Source organism: Atta colombica, unplaced genomic scaffold (assembly GCF_001594045.1).
Source record: "Atta colombica isolate Treedump-2 unplaced genomic scaffold, Acol1.0 scaffold33, whole genome shotgun sequence".
NCBI classification, from domain to species: Eukaryota; Metazoa; Arthropoda; class Insecta; order Hymenoptera; family Formicidae; genus Atta; species Atta colombica.
In genome coordinates, this window is record NW_017259437.1 from 683,580 (window position 1) to 693,120 (window position 9,541).

Consider the following 9,541-nt stretch of genomic DNA (forward strand, 5'->3'; position numbering starts at 1 on the left):
AATACTGTAACTTTTTTTTAATGCCGGAATTAATAGTTATTAGAATTCTTATGTAATCTATAAACATCTTATTTTATATTCCATGCCAGACTAAATCTGTGCACATCGATTTTCAACAGAATAAGTTCTTTGAAAATCGATAAAACCACTGTTGTGTGCTGAATATACAGGTCGAAAAATGCTCTTGAAGATTCATGACGTGGAATAATCCAACGAAGATTCATGTAACATGCGCATTATGTGACCACGTATCGTAGTACCCTCTACAAATTTCCCATCTCAGGCTCGTCCTAATCCTTCGAGACGAGAACTCAATTTATAAACGCGCTTGATATTATCCATTCAAAGTTTTAAAACACTCAACGGTATTGCGCCATGTGCGACAGCCACATGGCATTTCACACTATAGTTGACACGAATCCGCTTGTTCTCCGCTTGGACTCCATTTGGTTGGAAAAGCCGGTCAAAAAAGCCGACTACCGGCCCCTTCTTTCTTTCGTGATATTTGTTCAGGTAAACCATACAGGTAACCGTCTTGTAGCAGAATGTAGGCGCATCGTCAGCGTTCACGACTACCGAGCAAAGATGATATTCTTTTTCGTAGCAAGTAGAAAGCGAGCACGATACGAGAACGGTTTGAATGTTCGCGATGCATCTCGAGTATCGTATGACAACAGGTAGAGCAACTACCAGACTGGACTTAGCCAAAAGGATTCAGCTACCGGTTCTTGAAGCGATTCATCTTTCTCAATTTAGAAGGATCAGGGATTGTATGCATTTATTATATTTTATTATACAGTCACATATTTGAGAAATCTTGATGAACGATATTATGCTTGTGGGAAAAAGGTCAGTCGAATAGGATAGATGCGATTATAAATTTTATTGAAGTCAAACGCTCCGGTAGTTCAATTTTCGCTGGCAATAAACGGAGATAATCCTACCGGATTAGTTGGATATAAATTCCAACGTCTTAATAATCGATAATTTTAATGAACGAATTTCTTCTTGTTTCACGACGTACTAATTTAAATTATTAGAATATACGATTTTTCACGTAAATTTCGATTTCTCATTGCACGAAAACGTATTAGAAATATTTCTCTTGTTTCATTGCTTCCGTTTGTTCTGTCTACATTCCACAAGACGCGTAACGCGTCGATGTGCGTTGTAATTTAACATAGTTTCCGCCGAACATTGTATACGTCACGAACGTGCGAAACTAATCCACGAAAACCACGTGAGCATTCCTCAAGGATGAACCGACAACCACAAGGAATCCCTTTGGAACACGCGTCGAGCCCTGTAGGTACTATCCAGAATTCCGCCCCGAAGGTCAACTGTTCCTTCTTTGGTTCGTTTCTCTTCATTTTTCGTCTGTCTCTCTCTCTCTCTCTCTCTCTCTCTCTCTCTCTCTCTCTCTCTCTCTCTCTTGCTTCTCGGTAACGTAATCCGAGAAGATTACGGAGCGAAATAAACATGTCAACCTCCCCCGCGGCGCAGCAGCCGCGGGGATGTGGGTTCGCAGCGTCTTTATAGACCGCACGTAGAGGATATCGCCTTTCTTTTCCTTTGCCGCGCGCTGCCTCTTCCTTGGTCCTGCCTCGTGCTTACATACATCGTCTTCCCTCCACGACGTTCGCTCGTTGGCGACGTAGATTCTTCTTAGATACCGGTCCTCCTCTCGCCGGCTGTTATTTAGCCCACGGGCAGATGCGTCTAGTCAGGTTCACATGAACTCGATCGGTCACGCGCTCTATCTGCATACAGATCTGAATCCTCCTCAATCAAGGATAGATCATCGCGGTTTTTTTTATTTCCATCAGATCGATCGTATCAGCCCGCACGTTTTTTTCCTCTCTGCGTATAGTCATAAATATCGTTCTTGTTTGAGAAAAAAGGAGAGGAATATTAAGAACGAGATGATTCCACTCCGCGAGAGTGGGAACCTGCGATTTCGTGGAACCTGTATAAATACGTGACTACCTGCGGCAGGAGGATTCGATTTATAGTCGTATCTTTCGAGGCACACCATGTTTCAACGGCTTAAAGCGTTTGTATTGTCGGGAAAGATGTTTGCAGATGTTCGAAGACGTGTCGATGTGGTTATCGATTTCTAGTGGTTATTAATAGTCTATAACGGGATGGATCTCACTTCCACTGGTTTGTACATCTAGACGAATAAAAAGTTTTTTTTCTACGATATCAATATTCCGTCGACGTAGTTGGTGACCTCTTCACTTTCGCGATACGCTATCGGATTGCGAAAGAAAATTATTTCTCCGCATTTGTACACACGGCATTTCAATCGTAATGCACAGTAAGACCTTTTATTCAGGAGATCGCGGTACACAACATAAATTATCTGTTCGTGAGTATCGAGGATACTATCTCACGTTTAACGTCGTTCTACGTGTAGCGAAGTAAACTCCGATGCGGCGCGTGCTTCGACTTCCAACATAAAGTAAGCGTAATAACTCGAGAGATCAAAGGAAGTTGCGAGAAGAGTTTAAAAGAGTGCAACCCATAAAATCAAGTGTCGCGCTATCTATGAACTCCTCAAGACTACTTCTCACGCGAGGTAGAAGGAAGGAATCGAGGTGAGCAATCGATGTCACGATTTCCGGGTACAAAAGGTCTTTACAACTTCCATTATGAAGCGAATCGAAAGATCTGATCCTGGCTAAAGAGTTTTTTCCCGATCCATGTTTGGCAATGTCTGTAACTCTCTTTTCAAGGGCAATGCCACATCGCGACAGTATTCCAGAGCGAAAGGGATGAAAAGCTCGACATCGCGTCGCGTCAGCTCCACTCGCTCGACCAAATACCGAAATACACCTTCCCTTTGCTCTTTGATCGTTTCATCGTCCGCGCACAGAGCGGTGGCTATGTAACGCGGCTACGGTTCCTTTGCGCGTAGTCATCTCGCAAACAGGAACGCCAAGAAGCGCGGCAGAACTGGCTGAAAATATACCACGGAGACGATCGCACGCGCGCGCATGTTTCCCCGATCTCGATGGAGGATCAAACGTTCCTGCCCTGGCTTTTGGTCTGCGAAGTGAGTGCGCCGCGCCTGGAAGTTATTTCGACGTTTTTGCATGAATATAAAGTACAATGCGACTACGACCGCCTCGGGCGAGATCTCCTTCAACACCGCGATGGAGCTATGCACACGATACTGTTGACGATGAAGCCAGGAGATACCGAGGAAACGAGGACGACGCGCCATTCACCTCGACCGCACATATATCGGTGGACGTAAATGAGAAGCTCTCGCCAGCGCTAGCGCCGGCGTATGAGATTTTTCAGGCGTTCGGTGCCTTCGGGTATTACGATGTGTAAAGAACGATGGGGTCCCCTTCTCCGGAACCTGTAAAGTTTCTCGATTTTATCTGCGCCGATAAGAAATCCCGCGTGCAGTAAAAGTTCGTCGGAAACAGCGCGGTTGTTTACGGCGGATGTTCCGTAAGGTTTTTCTCGTCGCGCGTGACTTTTCCTCCATCTAAGCAACTTCGGTGGTAAGGTAAGCTACCGGTAAAAAACTCACTTTTGTCTAGAGATTCCTGAGCTATTCAAATTTCACAAATATGATCCGAATTTAAATTTTTATACTACATTTTTTTAAAGGATAACTTGCATCTTAAGTGTTCTACAAATTATAAAGAACCTACTTTGATAATATTATACTTAATTGCTTTTTAAATCTCTATTTCTATAATTTTCAATCAACATTGAAGCTATAAATGTGTTCAAATTTTTACGAGACTCTGACACAAAACAATATGTGGAAAAAAATTTCACAAATCGAAAAAATTTCTAGTCGATAATAATGGATGAAAATTCTGACCATATCAATCAGAATTCTAGTCGAGATAACCAAATATGATGGACATTTGGACAATCGGAACTTCAATTTATATGATTAGAATTCTTCTGGTTTGTCCATTTTCGACCAGAAATTTTTCTCGATACATCTAATGAAGACCTATTTTGATGATATTATTCTTATTAATTCCATTTTAAAACCTTTAATTTTATAAAATTAATTTTATGCTACTTTGAAGCTATGGGCTTATTATTGAAACGCATTTTTATTTCAATATTTTTTATCCGGATTTATTTAGTTTTATTACTTCGATAACTTCGGGGGATAAAAGCGTTCGTCATCGCAAATTTATTTGAATGAAACGAAACTGCTCGTTTCTTTATTATCTTCATTTTGCCTCTTTTCTTCGTGCATTAACTCTTTAGATTATCCTCCATCGTTATCGATCAATCAAATAATCTTTTAAAGTGCTTAACGTCTGCCCATCTGCCGCGTTCAATCGGCATCTTACTCACCGCTTCTCGATTTGTATCGAGTCGTGTTCTTGTTCAGATTGCGCCGTTACCAAAGCCAATGGGCTTTAAAGATCGATCGTTCGATCGATCCGAAGACACGGTCGTTTCGCCACCGCCGAAAATTCGTCGACGCGTGAATATATTTTTCGCACGCGGACACCAGGCTCTTGGTCTCTTTTGTTCGGAGCAGGTAGGCGCTTGGTGTTCTCACGGAGGCCCCGAATGAATCGACCGCCGCAGATGGGGCCCTACGCGTGCCAGGTGGGCCCCTTTCAACGATGCGCGAGATTCTCCCGAGCCAATGCAACAACGGTGTTCCCTGCGAGGAAACCGATCGAAACCGCGATACACGGCGCTCTGCGTGGCGGCCCAGGCTTCGTCGATCTTGACGGCGAGATAAGGCGAGACCATACCGAGTTTTTAATAGCCGAAGCACGGAAAGCGCTTCATACGATGGGGACGATCGTCGGTTGGTCGGCTCACGCACTCCCAGCACGTACATATGGGCTTCCTGTCTTCTTCGACAGAGCATTTGCACGCCGATCTTCTCGTGTGTACAGTGAAACGGAAGTTCGAAAAATGGGCGCATGAGAGAGGGGGGAGAAGGAGGGGGAGGGGGAATGAGAAATACTCATCGAAGACGGCGATGGCGGCGACGTAAAATGATAGACGTCTGCATAAAACCGTCGGACTCGACACGAACGTGACCAATGCGCACGAATGTGTAACCTTCTGCGAATAATATCGCGTGTGAATGGCGTATTAACCCGCCAGGAGTATCGGGCCAGTTTCTACACGGATCCCGTGGAGATTCAAGAGTGTAGGTCTCGCATAATAGTTTCACTCCAGAATATCCCGACGTGATATTTTTATTCATAATGGGTGGGGGAGGGGATTTCAACGAAAGCATTATAAAGCCCGCACACACGGCAATGAAGCTGAAATTGCACGTTGAGAGGGAGCAAGAGGAGCGATATAAGCTCTTGTATGAATTGGCTTCTAAAATACCCCGATCAATATTTGAAATTATCGTTAAAAATATAATCGTAACATCACTCTCATTTTAATTGATTACTATTTATTATAATTAACTATTAAATTAAAAAATAAACGAAATTGTATTTGTACACTTCATTCATGCAATCACACCAAACACGTTTGTTTGCTACTAATTGTAACATTTATCAAGTTCTCTTTCAGCGAGAAAGCGCTATTATAATTTCAATTTGTGGCCTTTAACTGTTGTATGAAAAAATCTACGAGCGTTTTGTAAGAAACATGGACCGTCTCTCGGTGTATAATTATTTTCACTCTGTAACATGAAGGAAAGCGGAAGTTAAAAGCACGGCTAGCGTCGATACGGAACCGACACAAACGAGAAAGGCAATGTTGGTTGAAAGGCAAACTCCTGTCGGTGACGGGAACATTCAAAGAAGCGCGCGCGTGTCACGCTCAGTATATTTACAGAAAGCGACTAATGTAATAAAAGCAAGAATAAAGAGATCCATCGGCATAACGTGCCTTGCGTTCCACTCTTCATTATTTTCGAGAACCCTTCTCTACGCAGCACACGGTTCCGCGTCGTAACGATCATCACCCATAAGCGACAGTTAGTCTCGTTTAATAAAGTCTCCAATAAAGTCAAATAAGATCCCTCATTTTCAATCGCCAAGCACCACCGACGCGGTCGATCGAGATGTTTAGTCAGTGGTCGCAAGAGTCTGTCTCTCTCTCTCTCTGTCGTAATCATTTTGAAATTCCGTTCGATCTTCCGTACCGCGCTTCCAAGTTATTTATAACAACAGAATCATGCGTCACCGAATTGCTCTAGATCACATTTATCGATATCTATCGATTCTAGTCATGCGTGAATTTTTGCAACAAAGTAGAAATAAATGATCATGAAGCTTTCTATTCTCTTTTTTCTTTCTCTCTTCTTCACATTTTTTTTAACATACCTATTATCACGAAATTTATATGCGCAGTTTAATTAGTTAACGTTCCTACAATGAATGGTACGCGAAAATATTTCAACAGACATGACTCTGCAAAATGGAACAAAGCGTTAATTATTAATAGAGTACCATTGATATAATTAATACATTTTGCAGTTTAAAAAGATAACACAGAATTATTAATTAATAATGCTCAGTCAGTAAACGCGTGCGCCATGATACATCGAACATTTTCTATCCCAAGCGATTTATTCGTGCTACAAAAATGCAATCTTTACGATTAGTCGTGAGGTCGTGAGTGTCACGACCTAAAGATTCACAGTCAATAAATGCAGTATAAAGTTAGTAATGTTACCGATTTGTTGGAGATAATGCTGTACTTTCAGCGTCATTTTCCTCATTATAATTGCGCAAATGTCTGATCTATCGCAAACGATAGATATGATCGTCCTACCGGAACATCATTGAAGGGGTTGTAATTGAATCGACCGTTTTACAAATCCAGCCAATCTAACGACGTAATAGCGCTATTTTATCGAGAATCGACATTGCGCACGTATGAATATCTGGTAATCTCCAGACTTTCGGAGATGGTTCTCCTTGTAATGTATATATTTCGCGTATTTACGAATAAATATGGAATAGGTAGCAGTGCGAGTGTAATTTTAAAGCTTTCCGAGTAAAAGATGCAGGCATGTATCTGACGTAAATCGCCAGCAACTTACTGCTGCCGTTAAAAGTCCTACCGAACCTACGTGCTCCTGTATATGTAATTCTAGTAAGTGCCTTCGAGTACTTGTAAATCTTTATTTGACGTTGCACACGGGAAGGATACTTTACGATTACGCGTGCTCGCGCACGATATTCGTGGTTACCGGTCGCCCGGGAGCCATTTATTGACATATTCGATTGCATGTTATTTACGCCTAGCTTACCCTGCACATATTATTTTATCCAATAAAACTGAAATGGATTTAGAGATAATCCGTAAACTTTCCGCATATTTCGTTTCTCGGCGAGGTCTCATGCCGCAGGCATAAAAGAGGAATATAAACATAGTCCCGATGAAGCAACAAGTAATAGCGAGTTAATACTGCCTCGTGTAATTTTTCCAACGACTTCATTCATTTAATGCGCAGACCTGTAATATGTGTACATATTTTAGCCTGCGAGACCAATAGTGGCTGTATATGTATGCGTTGAAGATTATAGTTGCTTCGCGCAAATCCGGTAGTTGATATCGGAAAATGATCATCGAGTCGCGCATAAAGACCGGAATTTATTTTATAATATTTTGGAACAAGTCAGATAGAGGAGGCTCGTCTCGTTTGAGAATAAAATACGCCACGAGTTTTTAATGGGCTCCTGGAGACTTTTGGATCGCGTCGATGCGGCGCAGCAGGAGAGCAGGGGTTAAATGTTAACGTCCATCTTTTGATTCGGTCCCTAGCGGGCTTTTGAAAATGTGCAGCCACTGGAATCAATCGGGAATATTCGTAGTCCCTCGAAAGCGTATAATGAATTATCTCGATTAATTATCTGAAACATCATGACTATTTTCCAACATCAAAACATCTTCATTATGAAAGAAAAAAAAATGTAATGTCATTTAAATTAAATAAATTTATAAATTTAATAAATAAACTATTTATTTATATAATTGAAAAATATAATACCTTAAACTGCTAGAAAGATATATCAATTTTCTTTATATTGAACTGATATTAAAATTGTTGCGATTTCGAGACACATCCTGTTCCGATTTTATTAATCCACTTCACAATTTTGTGAAATAATTTACGTCATCATCTGCATATGACAGCATTTCAGAAGTGAATATGTACTACATTTCTACCTATGTCTCAGGTAAAAATGTTTTTACAACGCTATCGGGACGCATTTCCTGAATCGACACGATACAAGAAAAATCCGCTACACGATGTATTACACAACTAACATCGGACATCACTTACTCGTGCAGCCAATCAGCGAACCGTGGTTATCCATAAACCGGCTGGCACTTTAACCCCACTGCACTGACACTGGCGTTATCATTGTTGCAAGTTCGTTACACCGCGCGTCGCAACGTCATTCTTTAATCTCGAATGCGATCATTGAGACGCGTATTCGTTTTTCGATTGAATAAAAAACTATTTCACATTGATCCCTGTTCACGTACCTGACAACCAATTTTGAAAACACGTAAAAGACCACACCAATTCCCTTCCGTCACGGGGAAGTCATTCACGCAGTTAAAAACTCAAAGTTCGATCTTTGTAGTTGAACGTCAAAAATGTTTCCCTACAGGTACGAATTGTGAGAAACGTCGCTTTCACCCCTCATGTATGTTTCACGGGCGGTACGGTGCACGCGCACGTCCCAACATACGAGGGTACGCGTTTCAGGATTAGCCGTTAAGAGCGGATAAACACCAGGAGCCCCTGCACGCGCGGCTCATGTCAGCCAACTGACTGAACTGACTCGTAGCGTAGAAACCTCGGGGCCCATCGCCTCTCGGGCGCCGGTGCTGGGCGAACGTGGTTGTGACGGTGGTGGAGGTATCGGTGGTAGTGGTAGTGGCGGGTGGTAGTGGCGGTGGTGGTGAACGGCAATGGTGGTGGCGGTAGTAGTAACGGCGGAGGCGAAACCGTGATGGTATAGGTGCTGGTAGAGATGGAGAGGCAACTAAGAGGAGAGGAGTGGGAGCGTAAATGCTGTTCTGCAGTCGTTCCTGTACACGCGGATCGGATGCTGTGGAGTACCGTCTCAACTGCCATACGAGACGGAGCGTACCAACTCCGTATACAGAGAGATGGCCGCAGACTTTGTCAAATATTCATTCTATCCACTTGTCGTAGTACATTGCGTGCCCTCGCGTAGTACAATATTTGTCCAGGTTGCTTGTTTCCCGATTACTCAAGGGACGCTACAGGGACTTTCGGAGCGTTCGATAGTTACGCGTATCTACTTGTTAGAAATGTATGAGACCACAAGTAATCGAAATTGGAGAAGAGAATATTTTACACTAAAAAGTCTAAAAGGCAAAATAGTACTTTGAGGGCGAAAGAAATTGTCGAAACCGAAACGTACATCAAACGAGTAAAAACCGTTTCTTATTTGTTTGCTGCCTTTTGCTTAAGTAAAGAAAGGACCGAAAGAAAAGGCAAAATCCAGGAAACCGAACAACTATTCTTCTCTCTTTGTAGGACAGCGGGGTTCAGATTAAGCATAGAATCTGCTCCGTT

At 42.3% G+C, this 9,541-nt stretch overlaps 1 protein-coding gene across 1 annotated transcript in view; it reads right to left on the minus strand.

Moving 5' to 3' along the window:
- LOC108690490 (netrin receptor UNC5C-like) overlaps positions 1-8,714 on the minus strand; it is a 33,227-nt gene extending 24,513 nt beyond the window's left edge. The window contains exon 1 of the mRNA XM_018197797.1: positions 8,270-8,714. The gene's annotated coding sequence lies outside the window, so the exon portion shown is untranslated. The remainder of the gene's footprint in view (positions 1-8,269) is intronic.
- Between the last annotated feature and the right edge of the window lie 827 nt (positions 8,715-9,541).